Source organism: Diabrotica undecimpunctata, chromosome 6, assembly GCF_040954645.1.
Source record: "Diabrotica undecimpunctata isolate CICGRU chromosome 6, icDiaUnde3, whole genome shotgun sequence".
Classification (NCBI taxonomy): domain Eukaryota; kingdom Metazoa; phylum Arthropoda; class Insecta; order Coleoptera; family Chrysomelidae; genus Diabrotica; species Diabrotica undecimpunctata.
This window is the reverse complement of record NC_092808.1, coordinates 92,537,176-92,556,546: the sequence shown is the minus strand read 5'-3', so window position 1 is coordinate 92,556,546 and position 19,371 is coordinate 92,537,176. Positions and strand designations below refer to the sequence as shown.

The window sequence follows — 19,371 nt, the reverse complement described above, 5'->3', positions numbered from 1 at the left end:
AGGTAACAGTCAAAGTCGTCCTATAGGCACAGCACAGGGAAGCCTCAACACGGCCTTTCTCTGAGCTTTCTCTAGAATTCTCCTGTATTTTTGTGTACTCATTACTTGATGTCATACTGGTATTGCGTACCGTTGCGTATGTTGTAGTGGACCATTTCCATAAGAATTCCTGTTCTACCTGTCCCTGGATCTCCTACGCTTGGCATGATCTTTATTAGCACTGCTGTTCTTTGATCGCTTTTATTCGCGACATATATTACGTGTTCACCGAAGCCCGTTTGGTGTCCAGTGTTACGCCCAGATCTTTGACTTTCTTGATAGGTAGGATACTTTCTCCTTCCAAAGTGAAAGAAATGTGATCTCTCTGGGGCTAGCATCAGTTCTCTCTTTTCTAACCAAATCCTGACTAGTATAAGGGCTGTGTTACCCTATCCATTATAAGCCAATTATACTAGTATTCCAATACATTCATGAGCAGAGTTCCTAGGACCCAGCCCTATGACACTCCTGTAGATGTCTACATTGTGTCGGCTTTAGTTATATTATTGCTTCTGTGAAATACTTCTTCAACAAGTTCTACAAGTATGGGAATATTTCCATTTCTTCTAATAATCTGATTATTTTGCCCAACTCGTATTGCTAAATGCGTTCTTGATGTGCAGTAAGAACGCTCTCATCCACCTATCCTTGCGTGATTCTTTCTCTCGTATTATCCGTTTTATATATGGCAGATACTGGCATACTGGTGGTCCGACAGGTCCCCCTTTTCTTTTATTTCTTTTTCGAGCCTTGACTTTATGCGGATTTCAAATAGCTAATGCCTATTCAAATAGCAACCATATTGGCCTCAAATCATCCGGTTCTTCTATTTATTTTCCAGGTTTATAGAAGAGGTTTGCCGCTGTTCATACAGTGGGGAATTGAGGAATTCTAAGGAGGTCGTCCATCGTGATTTTACCTATTCAGTCTTTTTTCCTCAATAATGGTCTTTATTACTTCCAGCAGTATAATTCATTCATATGAAGAAAGTTAGTTAATTTAACATTATATATTTTACTTGATCAGTAGTATAGTAAAATTTCATAAAATATATGTATGCATATTTACGTTAGGTCTGAATTTTAAAGCCATGTTAAGTAATGATGTTATTTATAGACTTTTTCATTAGACTAAAACCCAATTTTCATTTTAATTAACATGAAACCCGCCGAATTTTAAAATAAGACACACCCACCGATAAAATAACACCGAATTTGCCTTGCCATTTTCAGTGTAGGAATAATTACAAATTAAACTGTAATAGCTTAATCCTAAAATACAAATATTATTGGCTTACTACCAATACCCAATAATTTTCATTTTAATAAACATGAAGTCCGCCAAATTTTAAATTAAGATACACCCACAAACCAATCATAGCAAATGTGCTGTGTAAATTTTAACGTAGTCAATACCACGGTTCGTAGACTTACTACGGTTGCCTCTTCTGACTAACCAATGAACATTAAGCCCGAAATTACGTCACGAGAGTACAGTAATTTGAATCGTACCATTGTTAATCGTCGTTTTTATGTCTTTGATGTGTGGTTTTACACACATTAATCAGAACTGGTTGTTAACGTTTAAACCATGTTAATGTAGGACTTCAATCTCCATTTTACACTGAAAATTTGTCGCGTATACTGAATTTCCATCAATACTGGATTAACTATTAAATGAATTACCGATTTACATAACTGTTTTTTCCATTTTTTTAAATATCTTTCCTTCACACTACAACTTGTGCCTGGCATTCTAAAATTTCATCTACATTATTATTACGTTAATACACAATGAAATTTTAAAGTTTTAACCTACCTTATAAAAAAATACGAAGACAATAGGTACGATGTACAACTACAATAAATAACGTTTCTTCGATAATTCAAAATAAGTTTTTATAGAAAACAACACCAAAATTTCAAATACAAAAAAACGGGTGTGGCAGTCCAGTGGGACTGCCGGTAGAAGTTATACTTCTATACATGCGTTCGCCGTTAAAAATTTATATAAGAGTCAATCTGCACAATAATTACATATGTAATGCTATAGGCAAGAGAGAGCAGAAAGAGAAAAAGCATTAGTTATATAGGTATATGGTGCATCGTTTGCTGTATAAAAACATTTGACCTGTAATAGGAGTATAGTAAATGAAGGATTGTATCAATATTTTAATGAAAATATATATTTTTATTTTTATATATGTATAAAAGGAGTTGAATGCAAAAAAAAATTACACATACTCTGCAGTAAAATTCATTGTTTATTTTGTTATGAATATAAAAATTACAATAAAATAAATACACTGCAACATAATTCAATATAATAATACAATATCAATTAAAATGTAATATTCATAAGTATTTAAAGCTGCCAATATACATAACTTACTTTACGAACATAAAAATAGAAAACCAACAACTCGGATTATGTTGTAAATTTTCAATTTATTTTAAAATTTATGTTTTTTGCGCATATTACATATATTTAATAAGATTAACGCGAGGTTTATAAATATTTCAAAAATAAAAAGGGAAACTCATAATTAGGATTCGAACTCACAACCACCAGCGTATGAACCAAACACGTAAAGGATTTGCCAATTAGACATGACACTAACGAATTTCAAAATTGACAGTTCTCGGTAAAACAGTGATTATTTTGAAATACAAAAGCCTAAAATAACGTTTAATTTTAAATAATACAAAACATATCACATAAATAATAATATTAATACATATTATATTATATATAATATACTATATATATTTACAATATTATATATATTTACAATATTATATATATAATATTAAATATATATACAAAAGGAACATTTTTATTCTCGAGAGAGGAAGAGAGAGAAAATATACCTTCTGCCTCTCTCTTACTCATTATCTTACATATGTAATGGTTTCACAGATTCACTCTCAAGCAAATTTCCAACGCCGACCGTGCGTATAGAAGTATAACTTCAAAAATATAAAGTAAACTGAGATATTTAAGAAACGATAAATAATAAAGAAAATAATAAACTGAAAGATAATTACCACGAACAAACTGTGATAATAAATGGATTTTGTATTCTTGTGTACTCTGGTGACGTAACTCAAGCATCCCCACCGCAGTCGGAAGAGGCAACCGTAGTAAGTCTACGGACCGTGAGTCAATACATAAGACTCGATATCTCACAAAATAATTATACGTCCTATGATTTGAAGAATCGATTTCTCGAAGTTAATATTCATGTTTTGTGCTTTTTATGCTGTGGTTTTGTGGAGTAATTTATAATGGTAGTCAATATGAAAATAATTATATTTTGTAAAATAATTAGTTACTTACAATTTTTTCTTTCCAATTCACATTTTACAGTTCAACAGTTAAAATATGAATAAATTGTTAACTAAATCCTTCCGTGACTTTACTACCACTTTTTTTATCTCGATTTATTTCGTCCAATATATTTGAGTAATCGATTTATCGAAGTTAAAAACCACTATGAAGCATGAAGCTTATGTCAACATACTTTACCAGTAGACAGGCACCTGTTGAATAACTTGAATAATTCAATTAAATAGTGGCTTATCGTTGTTTTTTATGTTCTAAGTAAAGTGTTAAATCGGTTTATAGAACTTAAAACAAAAATAAATTGTTGTCGAAGTGAGACTCAGTAGTTTTTTATTTGTTGTTACAAGTAGATCAAACGGACCGTTTCACATGAATAAGTAATTTTTGTGTTTATTAAAAAGTGTGTGAAATGTCAGGAAATTGAGGCTAGTCAGGAATAATCATTAGGTAAGAGAAAATGTATATAATTGTTTAAATAATTTCAAACTACATATTTCTTAAAAACATTCCAATAAAGTCGTGACAGGGAAATATTACCGTTTTTCGCAAATTTCAAACAATGCAATTGCAATAAAAACAGAGTAGGCGCGGCAAATTCTTGTTTGTTTTTTACAACGGGTTGGTAGATGACGTAAACAATTGTGAGAAATATTTACGATGTGACTAATTCCTGGTTTACTCTTAAGCACAAGTAATATTAGCCCTTTGGAAAGTACATCTTACCACGCCGACTAATAACGGTACTTTCAAATATGTGCAATACATCATCGGCATATTCCGTAATACTTGGTAGAGTTTCATGGTAGAGTATTTAAAAGCTAAGATTTTAGGAAATAGGAATTTAAGGGCTAAGGGACAACATTTACATTGTTTATATAACATGTTAGCGTGACGCGTTGTCATGGTGATGCGATGGAAACAGTTTAATGGTATTATGACAGCATAATATGATAATCTTTTTTAAATACATATATAATATATTTGTATTTTGTTTTTTTGATAATTTTACACTGAAATCTTTAATACACATTTACATTTAATAGGTATGCTATAAATTCGTAATTTTAAATACCTAAATAAGCATAATATCTAGGCAATTCAGAAAAGCCCATTAAGTTTCTAAAGTGGGTTACTATGACCAAAGAAGAGAAAATATATTAAACTAATTTTTATGAAACTATTTTGATTCAACTATATATTGTGGTTTTTGGTTGGCATTCATCTTATAAAAATCACATTTTACAATATTTATTTATTATATACTATTAATTGTCTAAATTGGCACAAACCAGTAACCAATATTTCTAGAGGTAATGGATTACTAAAAACTGTAATATTTCTCTTACTAAAACTAACATATTTAAAGAAACATTTTCTAAGAGGATATAATATGATAATTGTAAAAGTAGTGCCTTTTAAAATACTAATGTACTTTTTAATTTCTTTTTACTTTTACTTATAAATAAAAACTAACTAAGCCAAATAAAACTGTATTTATGTTAATGCAAGATAATTCACCCTACAAAACCAACCTAAATCTTCAATGAAGCTTTGAAAAGTACATCCATAAAATAAAAATATACATTTAAGTAAATCCATAGTACCCAGTAATTCAATTATAATAATCTATGCTATCTATTTAAAATAAACTTATATCAAACATTTCAAAAAGGACCTCATTTTATATTTATTAAAGTGATAAAATTAAAATCTGTCTCTAATAAAATTCAAAATTCATTTTGTTCCTCTGATGTTTCTTAGTATCATTTTGATATTTTTATTTTTGTATTATTTAAAACAGGTATTTTCTACCTTGTTTTGAAATAGGTATTTGTAAATGAAAATATTTATTAACACTTTGAGGTCAATGGTCAGTTTGTACTGAGGATATTGCACTATTAGAAACTAAAACAAATAGAACATAATTTAATACTGAAATAAACATTTGTATTTATTTATTGGAGTTGATAAGGCATTAAGTAGATTACAAATAATATAAAATAAAAAAGGGAACAGTGTATATGATCAATATTATAAGTAAAAGGACAGTAAATTATATAATATTTATTATCTAAATAACTGTGCAGTCTTTTTCAAAAAACCTTTTTTGATTTTTGCTGATAGTATAGTATCAGAAATAATTTAAGATAGATAAGCATTTTTAAAAGGAGGAACTGAGAGAAATATATTTAAAATGATACAGCTGTATTAGTAGGCCGGGCCACCAAATGAATTGGTTTATTAGTTATGTTTCTGTAAGAGCAGCATTGGCAGGTCATCATAGTCAGACAATCAACTGCTGTTGTTCAAATTATTATATTTTATAGTATCTTACTTATTATCTCTTCAACAAGAAATTGACGAAGTAGAAAAAATAATATATTTAATTTTTGTAAAAGACACAAACTAAGACAAATAAACAAACAAATATAATAAACAAACAAATTATTTAAAAGAAAAAGTGAACTTTTTGCAGTTTATCATCAGTGCTTTATTGTATAAATTGGTTATATTCATAGTTGTAACCATTTTTTCTGGTAGTGTAAAATTGACATAATCCTTTTAAATATAAACGGATTGGGATGAATGCATAAAGCAATATAAATCGTCTGTTTTTACCAAGCGGTTCCTGCACTTCTTTTTATTAAATTTACTTTTACAAATTTTCTTTTACATTTGAATGAGGTAAAGTTAACACACACAACACAAAATGATTGCGTGTATGCTCTCCATTCACCTCCTAGTGAAAGAATGTAAGATCTTATATGACAATGATAATGGCCACCTAACACGAGTGAAAGCTGAGGTAAGGAACAAATGCTAAATGAATGGCAACATTAATGGGAGGCACAGACAGAAAAAGCACAATGGACAAAGACACTAATTACAGATGTGAAATACTTAGTGGTATAAATGTAGTTTTAAAAGAATAAATTACCTTTTTACACAATTTCTAACCGGGCACGGCTCATTTAGATCTTATACATATCGCATAAGGAAAGCTGAGGGCGATTTTTGTATAGAATGCGTAGTGCGCGACAATGCAGAGCATTCCGTATTCAATTGCAACATCTTTCATGATAAACAAGATATGAGAACAAGACTAGGAGAGACACCACCAGAGAATATAATGACTGTAGCCATGCAAAATGCAGATAACGTTAATGTGATAGTAGACATAATAACAGAAATAATATATAAAAGGAAACACGAGAAAAAGCGCTACATGTGACGCCTTATCGTGGAGCTAGTTTTGTGACGCTCGCTACAGCATTTTACTATAGAGAAAAAGTAATACAACGCCAGTATAGAAGCTTCGCTCCAAAAATAAAAATATTTTCACGAAAAAGTAAACTAATTGGTTCTATAGCTTCAATGTATCACCGTAATATTGTAAAAGAACTTTCAAAATGACAATCATAACCCAGCTCCATTTTATTTTTCACGATAAAACTACTCATTGGTGAGCTGTTTACCCCTAAAAGCCGCTTAGAAACGGAATATACTGACTTTTTTTATATACTGACGGAATATACTGACTACTGATACTTTATTTTGCATTTCTACCACACCAAACCTTTTTTATTCGATTCTATATATTTTTTCAAATTAAAATGTATTTTAATTAACAAATACCTTATAACAAAAAAACAATTTTCCGAATCGCTTCAAGTAAAATTTTTTTAGTCATAACTCACCGAAGTAAAAACTTTTTCTCTCTTGGTAATTTTTTGAAAAATGCTTGCTTTTTGAGTTATTTGCAATTTTTTGTTGAAAAAATGCCTTAATTACTTATTGATTTTTGGGATTTTTTTCTAAAAAACTACTAAATGAATTAAGTACAATGCTTTCTATCTTGCTAAAAACATAGTTTTACATTTAAACAAGGATTTCTAAGCGCCGTGCGCCGGTATTGCCCCGCGACTGTATTACCGCGACCGCACACGCTTATTTATCAGAATACTCATATACAGCAATAGAGATTGTTCGAAATGCATATTCGAAATATTTGGTTCCATGTTTTAAGCAAGGCAGAATCCATTTATCCTTATCAAATTATACTTACTTTTACTTGAAGGTTTAAAGATTATAAAGCTCTTTATATAATTGCAATTCATTTAGTAGTTTTTTAGAAAAAAAAATCCCAAAAATCACTAATTTTTTCAACAAAAAATTGCAAATAACTCGAAAAATTACCAAGATAGAAAAAGTATTTGTTTCGATGAGATACGCCTAAAAAAATTTACTCGAAGCGATTCAGAAAATTGTTGTCTTGTTATTAAATAAATAAGTATATAAAAAATTAATATATAAAAAGTTATTTGTTAATAACAATTTCCGTCGCACTTGGAAAAACTAAAAAAGAATACATTTGAATTTGAATAAAAATATATAAAATTGAATAGAAAAGGTTTGTCGGTTTATCAAAAAAATTGGTCAGTTTATGCTCTGTTTATAGGGGTAAACCGCTCGCCTATCAATACAAGGAAATATTTGAATTTTTCGTCTAAAATAATTAAGTGCAGAACACTGACTATGCATTAAGATAAAAATGTTTTGTTTTTGCTCATACAAACAAATTTTTCGAAAATATTCACGGGGGGTTGCTATGAATCTGATTACATATCACCCATAATTGGTTGTAACAGCTCCGTTTGAGTTCTTATTAGTGATTTACCCCATCTGAACTGATTAGTTAACACCGAAACTACTAATTGACGACTGCACATATTCTTAAGTGATTAAAGACAAATTATACAAGGTAGGTATGTACAATCTTAAAAAAATAGCAGTGACATCGATAATGTCATACATTTCATTCAATGATTATTTTGCAATCAATTGCCCCTGATATAATTATTATTTTATTTGATGTTTTAATTATAAATATATAGTTTAATTAAAATGCTTGTGGAATATATTATTGTACCCTCTATTATTTAAAATTGTATATTCCTTCACATCAGAGTTAATGATTCAACTATTAATACTAGTAGTAAAATATTCAAACTACATAGTAGGGATCATCAAATTACAACTAATCATTTTTAATAAGTAGGGTGAAAAAATGAATATTTTCCATATTATTATACAGAATATTTTGAACATTTGGTAATGAAAATTATAAATAATGAGAAAATACTTTCACAAAAAGAAAAACAGAAATAATACTTTAATATACATATTAATATAAACATTTGTCCCAAATTGAATAAACAAATATTGTTTTTAAATAGTGATGTATCACTTTATATATTGAATTTATACATAAACATGTATAATAAATTAAATTTTAAATATTGAGGTTTTGTTTATTTAAATTTTTAAAACTTGAATAGATAGAGATATTTATCAAAATTTAATGTCAGATATTAAACAATAATATTCATTAAATATAATTTTTTAATAATTATTCATTTTTGGTGGCTAATATGTTTTGTTCAATTGGACATCTGGATTATATTTTTATTGAATAATTTTTATATCTAGCTATATATTATAGTAGTTAGCTTAAAATTAAACTTAAGATTAACTAATATTGCATGAATCTTTCAAATAATTTAATATCATAATATGCAATTTTTTCTCGCGTTTTATATTTAACTGCTATTAGTTATATTTCTCATCTATATTGTATTCTGTTAACGAATATTGAGTCTATATTCGTTGCTTCTGTCTAGACTTTTCTGTTATTTATACGTAAATATATAGTCCGTCTAGAAAGTATCCGGAATTTTATATTTTTCCTAATTTTAATAGATTTCCTTTTTGTAACATTTTAAGACAAAAGTAATGCATCAAGTAGGTTGTGCCGATAGTAGGTTATGGACAAAATCGCATGACAACACCATCTGTCAAGTATTTTTATTTGTAAACAGACTTAAGATTTGTGAAATAATGTCGCAAGTACAAAAAAGAAAAGTGGTGGAATATTTGTATAGAAAGGGTATCCGAAACGTTAAAAAATTAGTGCAATTTACGGAACTCGGAAAAATAGGAAAAATCGGAGACAATAAAGAGGATAAAAAATGGCATAGATATGAGAAATAGACCAGTTTCGGGTAAACCGCGTAAGATTTGCGGAAACAATTTAAATGCTTTAGTGGCTTTAGGACGACAAAATCCGCGCCTAGGATTTCGAAAATTAGCGAAGAGATTTGGAAATCAACGAAGAATAAAAGTGTGCCCAGAAACTGTCCGCATGTCACTGAAAAAGCAGGTTACATATCAAGGAATCGAAAAAAAAATCCCTACAATGACACCACTGCAAAGGCAACGAAGAATAGATTTTGGCAACGTTTTCGAAAAGATAATTTTAATAATGTCTTTATATCTGATGAAAGTTGTTTCCAGCTTGGTGCAAATCATCTAAAAGTCCTATCAAGAGAAAATGTTACCGTTCAAATTTCCAAATTTTTCACTAAAATAATGGTTTGGGGAGCAATATCTCAGCGTGGTGCTACACCTCTCTGTATAGTTAATGGTACTGTTGATAGTGCGAAATATTGTGACATCCTATATGGTTTTCTTCTTGAAAGGGCTCATGTTCTATATCCAGAGGTGGCGTTTTCAAGAACAGGAATTGGCAACAATTCCGTGGCCAGCAGCATCTCCATATCTTAGCCCCCCCTCCCCCATTGAAAACATATGGGGAAAGATTGAAGTGGAACAAGCGGCGCCACGAGATAAAGAAGGTTTAATTCGGTCAGTTTTACAGGCCTGGAACACCATTATTGAAAATTATGGCCTTGACCTAGTTTCGGGTGTACCTGGAGGTTTAGTTAAGTGTTTAAACTTAAATGGAGGTTGTATAAGTAAATTAGATGAATTATTTGTTGAAATTTTATATTTCAAGTGATAGAAATAAATACCGTAAAATTATAATTCTGCTTTCTTTTTTCCGGATACTTTCGAGACGGAATATATAATTCTGATGTATGTACCAGTCCGGCAACAGAGCAGCTTTCTGTATGCGTGGAAGGGTGGATAGTTGAAAACTATTCTATCTACGTAAAATTTTTCGCCGAATACGAATGTGTAGGTCCTCCATCTCAAAAAGTGGTACCAATTTTTATAAACAATTTTTTTAAAAATAATAATAATAATCAAATTTGAATACTTTAATTTACAACTAGGCCCATCCTAAAGTATGGTTCAAAATATATTAAAAATGCTATTATATGTTACGTCATGAATACTTTTTAAGTGCCTTATTACGATGTGGGTAAATAAAATTTTACGTCTACTTATTCTTCTTCTAAATGTGCCTATCTTCTAGAGATGTTGTCGACCACATTGACCTATCTTATTCTATTCACAGCAGCTCGAAATAGATCAGTTAACGTTAGACCAGTCCACTTCCTAAGAAGTCGGTATTTATCATTACGCATGATGTGACCGAAGTAAGCCAATTTTCTGTTTTTTATGGTGTTAATAATTTTTTTGTCTTTTCTTAGCCACTGGAGAATAGTTCTGTTACTTGTGTGGTGTATATATGAGACCCTCAATATACAGCTTTCTACTTCATAGAGGAGGACACTAAAGATGTAACATCTAAGAATTCTTATGCGTATATTGATACTTGTTGCAGATAATCTTCCTAAGGCTGTTGAAAGAGCTTCAGGCTTTGTCAGTACAAGTTTTTATTTCTTAAACAAAAACAGAAGCTTAAACAAACCAATGCAGGGGAAATAATAAAAATAGAAAATTTAATAGATGACTCCATAAAATCATTATATCAAAAAAGGCTAGAACAGAAAATACAAATGGAGAATATCGAAAATGAAAGCAATGTAGAGACTAGCTGGAGAAAACTTAAGAAAAATATTCTGGATGCTGCCCGAGAAGCCCTTGGAACGAAAATAATAAACAAAAAGTAGTCAGCGAAAACCCCATGGTTTACACTAGAGGTTAAACAAAAATGTCACCAAAAAAAGAAAGCTTTCCTAAAATATAAGTCAGAAAAAACGAATGAATCATATGAAGAATATAAAAGAATAAGAACTGAAACTCATCAATTGGTAAGAAAAACAAAAACAGATTACTGGGAAAGATTCACAAAAGGACTAGAGATGGATTTCTATGGACAACAGAAACAAGTATGGCGCTTCATAAGACAACAAAAGAAGCGAAATGAAAGAACTAGTTGAAATAGAACAAATCCAAGAGGATACATGGGTGGACTCCTGACAGAAATGTTTAAAAAACAAAACGAAGAACATTTACCAGAAACGCCAAATATAATAACTGAGGAAAAGACCGAAATCTCCCAAAACAATGTGAAAGAAGGAATAAACAAATTAAAAAACAGAAAGTCACCAGGAGAAGATCAAATGCCAAATAAACTCTTAAAATATGGAGGTGATCACCTTGTACAACAACTGCAACTTCTTATTAATAAAATAATCACCACGAACAGAATACCAGATGAATGGAGGAGAGCGATCATGGTGATGTTCTTCAAAAAAGGAGATAAGAAAGACCCCAATAATTATCGAGCAATAAATCGACAACACTCAAATTAACAACAAGAATAATAGCGACAAAAATAAACGAACGAATATCTCTGCAAGAGGAACAGCAAGGATTTCGGACGGGAAGATCATGCACGGATGCAGTTTTTGTAATAAGACAATAAAAGAAAAGTCGCTGGAATACAACAAACCAGCATATATGTGTCTGATAGATTTGAAGAAAGCGTTTGATAGAGTGAGAATTCGGGACGCGATACATTTATTATAGGAAAAGGGAATATCACTAGATTTAATAAAAACCATTGAGAATATAATATAAAGATAACATAGCTATAGTAAGATGTAAAGGAAAACTATCGCAACCTATCAAATATGAAACTGGCATTTGACAAGGAGATTCGCTGAGCCCATATATTTAATCTGATAATGGATGAAATCATAAAGAAAGTTAAAAAAAGAAGAGGATATAGAATGGGAGAAAAGGAAATAAGGATAATATGCTACGCCGACGACGCCATAATAACAGCCGAAAATGAAGATGACCTACAAAGATTAATTAAAGAATTCGAAGATACGGCGCTCATATACAACATGGAGATCTCAATAGAGGAAACTAAAACGATAGTGATATCAGCGGAACCGAGACGATTTAAACTAGTTGCAAATAACAAAATAATAGAACAAGTGATGGAAACTGAATACTTGGGAATAAAACTGTCAAGCTACGGAAAAGTGGAAGAAGAAGTACAAAAACAAGTGAACATGGCAAACAGAGCAGCAGGATGCCTCAACAACACAATCTGGAGAAACAAATACCCCACAACGGAAACGAAAACCAGGATATATAAATCAACAATAAGACCGATAATGACGTACACAGCGGAAACAAGAGCAGATACGGCGAAAACACAAAGACTACTGGAAACAACAGAAATGAAAGTCTTACGAAAAATAACAAACCAAACTCTAAGAGACAGAGTAAGAAGTGAAGAAATACGAGCGAGATGTGGTAAGTATAGAGGAAATAAACGCGTGGACCAAAAGAAGAAAAGTGGAATGGAATCAACACATCGAAAGAATGACAGAAAATAGCACACACAGTACGAATAGCAAGAGACAGATCGCCAAATGGAAGATCATTGGAACGACCGAGGAAAAGATGGTCAGACAACGTCAATTGAGGCTAAAAACCGAAGTAAAACAGGCATTAAGCCTATTTATAAAGTAGGAAGAAGAAGAAGAAGTTTTTATTTCGTAGCTGTAATCCCAAGTATCCCTAATATTGCAGCCCAAATAGCATATTTTTTCTACTCTTTCTAACGGTGTATCGCCTATTGTAATTTGGGCGTTTATGTTGGTGTTCTTACTACTTAATGATCATTATTTTTGTCTTCTTGAAATTTAGTTTTAGGTCGTATTTGTTACATGTTTCTACAACGTTATCCATCATCCTTTGGAGCCCCTGCGCACTATCTGCAAGCAATACTGTATCGTCTGCATATCTAATATTGTTTATAAGTTGACCATTTGCAGCAATCTCATCTTCTGATTCGTTCAAGGCCTCTCTAAAGATGTTTTCAGAAATATGTTAAATAACTCCGGTGATAATATGCAACCCTGTCTAACTCCTTTTTTGAAGGAGTGAAGATCTCGGACAGTTCATTTTCTAATCGCACCGTTGCTTTTTGTTGGAGATATAAGTTTGAGATCAGTCTTATATCCTTACCATCGAGTCCTGATGTTTTTAGGATATCGATTAGTTTCCCATGTGGGACTTTATCAAATGCCTTCTCAAACTTAATAAAACGTGCCTACACATCGCAGTTGACATCCCTGGCACACTGTATTGGAATTCGCAGCAAAAAGTGGTACTGGTCAATTTATACATGGCTTATCTATGCAGCAATTTAAAATGCCTGGTACCTTTACAGTAAAACTAATAAGATATCATCATTGAATTTTAGACGAGAAATAGTATTATGTATATTTAACAAAGTACAAAACGCCCGCTAAGATTCCTGGACGTATCAGCATAAATAGAAATAGAAAAAAATGAATGAACTTAAAAAGCATTGGTCCGAAATTTTGAAAATGAACGTCGATCTACCGTATTGAAAGTATAAAATGTTTAGTTCTTTATTTCATCTAATAGATTTTTTTTTGTTTATTTTTAAAGTGTATTCTACAAATGAAAATAAACATGTTCTTTTCTAGTTTATCTATATCGTTTGTTATTTAGTTTTAGTTAAGCGAAATCTGGGTATTTTTATCACAGCTACACATCGGTTATGGTGAATGTAGGTTTGATTGTACGGCTATTGAGTATTCATATAGCGTAGTCAAATGATAATTGTGATTACTATAGTGTATTTTAAAAATAAGGTAGAGAAAATTCTCAGATCACTAATCTTCGAGACTCAAAATACATAGGCGTGCATAATTTACAAATAATACGTTTTATTTCTTTATATGAGTGAAACGTCATCAAACGTTACACTGAAGGAGTAAATTTCATTAGTGTGTGTTTGATGAATGTTTCTGTTATGTATATATTTATGAAAGGTTACATTTAATCGCTGTGCATACAAAATCATCTGTACATATAAGTTTAATACATAGTGTTAACAAATAATGAACAATTATAGTAAAACAATATAAAACGAAAAATGTGTAATATACACTCGCGATCATAAAATCCGGGTCATCTTAAAAATTTCAAGTTTCTTAACTATTTTTGCCTCTGGTGCAGTAATAACCTTTTTTTTTGGCTAATGTATTTTTTATTTGTCATCAATGTTTGTTTTGAAAGAAAAAAAATGGTTTTTTATTGTTTTTATTGAAAAAAACAGAAAATAAATCAAATTGTTGATAAAACAGACATACGAAAAAAAATGAAAAATACAGAACGTGGTAAAAAATCAGTGAAATTCTAATGACCAATATCGTGTATTGCCTCTCCTTACTCTAATAACCTCTTGCAGACGACGGGGCATACTCTCAATTTTTCTCCGGATTACATGTTGTGGTATGTTATTCCACTCTCTCACTAACAGATCCTTAAGCTCCTCTGCGTTGTTAGGAGGAGGTGTATGGGTTTGAATACGTTTTTTCAAATCGTCCCAGAGATATTCGATGGGATTCAGGTCCGGAGACCTAGCTGGCCAGGGTACCCTCGTAATTCCAACTTCGTCCAAGTATTACATACTGATCCTGGCAACGTGCGGTCACACGTTGTCCTGCATAAAAACGGCGTTTTCTCCAAGCCCTGCCATGTTGGGCATAACATGTTCTTCTGGAATCTCCGTAATGTACCTTCGTGCAGTTAGGGACCCATTTTCGATGAAGGGTAATTCTGTGTGGAAGTCGGAAGATATACCTCCCCAAGCCATGACCGAGCCTCGACCAAATGGCATTCTTGGAGCAATGCAAGCTTGTGAAAATCGTTCACCGGTTCTCCTTCAAACTCTTACACGTCCATCGGATCCAGTTAGGCAGAAACGGGATTCATCTGAGAATAACACTTTGCTACAATCGTTAATTCCCCAATGCGCGTATTGTCGAGCAAAAGCTAGTCGTGCAACTCGATTCACCCGGCGAAGTGGCGGTCATCTAGCCATTACCCGAGAAGATAGTCAAGAAGAACGAAGTCTTCTTCTGACTGTTGCAACACTAAAATTGCGATTTCATACTTCCTCTAGACGATTTTGATGCATAACCGCAGTTGAGGTCCGGTTTCGTAAAGCCTGAAACACTAGGAAACGGTCATCTAGTGCCTTGGTCGTTCTTCTTCGTCCAGAGCCAGGTCGCCTGGTTAGCAAACTTGCCTCCTGAAAGCGTTGAAGCACTCGTTGAGCCGTAGAAAGGCTTACGCCAACAGTTCTTGCGACTTGCCGTTGAGTGTGACCGTCTTCCACATGTGCAACAATTTGTGCCGTTTCAACAACAGTCAAAGGCATTTTTGTCAAAAAATAAACACTAATAATTGCACTAATAAACACTAATGGTGGCAATAATAAACGTTTGTCCGTTGCATTTGAACAGAAAGTCGAAGTACAAACGAGACATTTAAAACAAGCGGAGTTACAGGTAGCGTTCATTTTGGGAAGTGTGCACTTTACCGCGAAATCGGCACTATTGGAATTCTTTGTTACAAAGGAAACCGCAACAATTCTCAGAAACATGCATTAGTTTGTATTTGTGTTATTATTATTTACGATAAAGCTCGTTAAAAATGAAATATCGGTGATTTTCAAGGTGACCCGGATTTTATGATCGCGAGTGTATTACGATTTATTTAATAACTACCTAAAACCTTATACACAATGTTAACTGGAGAAAATGTAAAATAAACTTCCCACAATCACATCGCTTACACAGATTAATTTCGTCCCTTACAACTTATCCTCTGCACACATATACACACACAACAAAGTAAATCCTAGCTCCAGGAAACATGAAATTCCTGCCTCTTGGAGATGGTATTTTTACCTCCTTGACCAACAAGCTACCACCACCTCTCCCCAATCGCACACTTGTATCGAAATGCGGTATCTGAGAGGCCTTTCTGCGGTGATACCGCTTTAGTCTAGGTGGTGTTATGCGCATAACTGTGTTGGCTTACCTGGCCAGACGATCATCAGGAGATTCTGGCCACCAAGTCCGTGCCTAGCGGTGCACGGCTCCAATGCTCAGGAAAAAAGTAATATTTAACCTAAGGGCTGAGGTATGCGTACCCAGATGTATAGTGCCCGCAGATTATGTTTCTCTCTTCACCCTTTGAGTTGATTTCCGACTAATTGGTGTCTGGATCTTCTGTGCCTTGCCGGTTTCTTTTCGTCATAATTCGCAATCATTCAGATGATTTCATAGTTTGTTGAAGATTCCATACACTTTTTATTTATTTTATCTAGGATTCTTACCTCTTTGGTTTCTCTGTATACGAATCTTTCGGATATGTATGTGGGTATGTTGAGAGGCTCTCTTATGTGGTTTTGGGCTTCTTGGACCTTCTTCCTGTTTGGCCTCAAGCTACTGATTCGTATGGTATGTCTGGTATGATGATGCTGTTTGCCATCATTAACTTCATTTTCAGGCTTAACTTGCTATTTCTTCCAATAAGAGATACTTTTTAGTATCTTGCTCTTAGTGATAGCGCTGTTGACATGTAATGCGTATTTCATTATGTTATTCATTAACAGTCCTAAATATTTTGTTTAGTTGGACCATTCTATCTGTGTGTTGAACATCCTCACTTGGCGATCTAGACTTCCGAATCTTTTTTGGAACATGACGGACTTTTCTGCATTTACTGCGATTTTACATTAAATGCACCAATCTTACAACTGATTTAGTTGTACATCTTGTAGACATCTTCTGGCTAGGTTTGGATCCAGACTTCTAGCTGGTGTTACTTCTTCATTGGCGTGTAGACAACATGGCACGTGGCAAGAACACTAAAATGAGATTAGTACGTGCCTTAATTTTTTCATATATTCAGTTACAGAAACATGGACAATGAAATTAAAAGAAAGGAAAACAATTGACGTCTTCAGGATGTGCTGCTGCAGGAAAATACTTCGGATTTAATGGAAAGAGCACAGAACAAGTCACTCAAGCCTCCAAGAGCTTAATATTCAGACTCGACTCTCCCCGATTTGTCTCACATGGCAAGCTCATGAGTTCGCTATGATGAAGCCAAGAGGCAGAAATATGCATATCAGTGAATGGTGCGGCGCTGTAAGGAAATCAAACCAAAACCGTCCATTTTATTTTCACTGTTCAATTAATTGTTTAGTATCTTCTACACACTTTGCCCAGGCGACATCGTTACACTTTTGAATTGCTTACTTCCACATAATTAAAATATGTTCATCTCTATATCCATCTCTGCCAATACATGTATTATAGTAAGACTTGCACTCTGCCTATACTAATTCGATACCATTAAAATCTGGGTGATACGGTGGCAATATAAGCATTTCGTGTCCATGTTCACGTATCAATTCATCTACAATATGTATTTTCTTGTCGAATTGCAACAATTTTGGTTTTAACTGATGTTTATCAAAATTAACATTGTATTTCCTCGACCAATCTATAATATCTGATTTTAACCATTTAGCGGAAGGTTGTTTATTTATCATTTCACTATGGTAGGGTGTGTTGTTCATGATAATCAAAGATGGGTGTTTTGAATTAGGAAGTAATTGTGTACTTATCCATTCATTTCACCGTGATAATTTGCAGTCAAGGATTTGGAACAATGACGTGTGAAATAAAACCTTTGCTGAACCGGCATAAACCCCAATAAATGTTTTTCCATCATTACCACCTGGTTTACGTACACTTCTGCTGTTGTCATCCTGCCACGACATCATTTTATATCCTCTAGAACAAATCCACGTTTCGTCTAAAAATACAACTTCTCGTGGATATGTACTATTTCTTTTTTCCATGTATTTACGTATAAAACACGGTCGTCGTGCTGCGATATGAGTTCTTTTAATTAAAGCTCTTCGATCATCATCTTTTTTTAAATTTAAAGCACAAATCTTTTCATATTCTACTCAGTAGAAACAATTTCTTTAGCCTGCAGCTCATTGATCTACGCTTCACGTGTTATATGTTTCTCTAAAAAGTTATTTATTTTAATATACATATTATTATAACATGTTAAGTCCTACTCGTAATTCTCAACAGAAAGTTGGTTTACTTACTATCCTAGTACATATTGTATTTCGAATTGCCATTTTATTGCCCACAGATAAATCAGTATTTTTTGTATTTAAACGAGGTCTCCTTTTCCCGGAGAAGATAAAACAGGATTCTTTTCTTTTCTCTTTAGTTCATTGTATACTGGTTTTCTCGCCAATTTTAGTGCAGCTGCTACCCTCTAAAACAAAGTTAACATATCAATATTTTTAATTGAACTTGAAAAAATCCAAAAATAAAAATTTCCTATTTATAAATATTTTGTTATGTAATAAAGTTAGCAAATATATGCTTGTCATCATTAAAATTTTATAATACTTAGCGCACATTTTGAAAATTGTTCTTTTTGGACCTCGTGAACAGATGACAATGTTTCCAACGGTCCCCCATTCCTTTTTTCTAATTCAAAGTAGTCGATTAAATTTAAAACGAGTTCTTGTGCTTGTGAGGTAAGGATTTTTCCAGACCTAATCTAAAAAAAAATTCAATAAAATATTTTCTTTTTTTCATTTCTTTTACTTTTGCGAAAACTTAACAAAGCCATTCTTTAACTATGTGAATGAGGTTAACTTTGTATCTAAACTAATGGCAAAATAAAATACAATTACCATAAAATTTCAAACTGGAATATAAAATTAGTTGTGAAAACAACTGTTTGTTTAATAACTGTTAGGACAAAAACAGCAAAAAATTCAACAAACTGACAACCACAAGTAAACAAATCAAACGTTACAAATTGTACTTGAAATCTGAAAACGTCCCTAAGCGTCTTTTTTGGACCTATCTCTTTTCGATGTTATGA

General features: G+C 32.3%; 1 protein-coding gene across 1 annotated transcript in view; it reads left to right on the top strand.

Moving 5' to 3' along the window:
- The first annotated feature begins 3,544 nt into the window (after positions 1–3,544).
- kst (spectrin beta chain, non-erythrocytic 5 kst) overlaps positions 3,545–19,371 on the top strand; it is a 267,491-nt gene continuing 251,664 nt past the window's right edge. The window contains exon 1 of the mRNA XM_072534881.1: positions 3,545–3,831. The gene's annotated coding sequence lies outside the window, so the exon portion shown is untranslated. The remainder of the gene's footprint in view (positions 3,832–19,371) is intronic.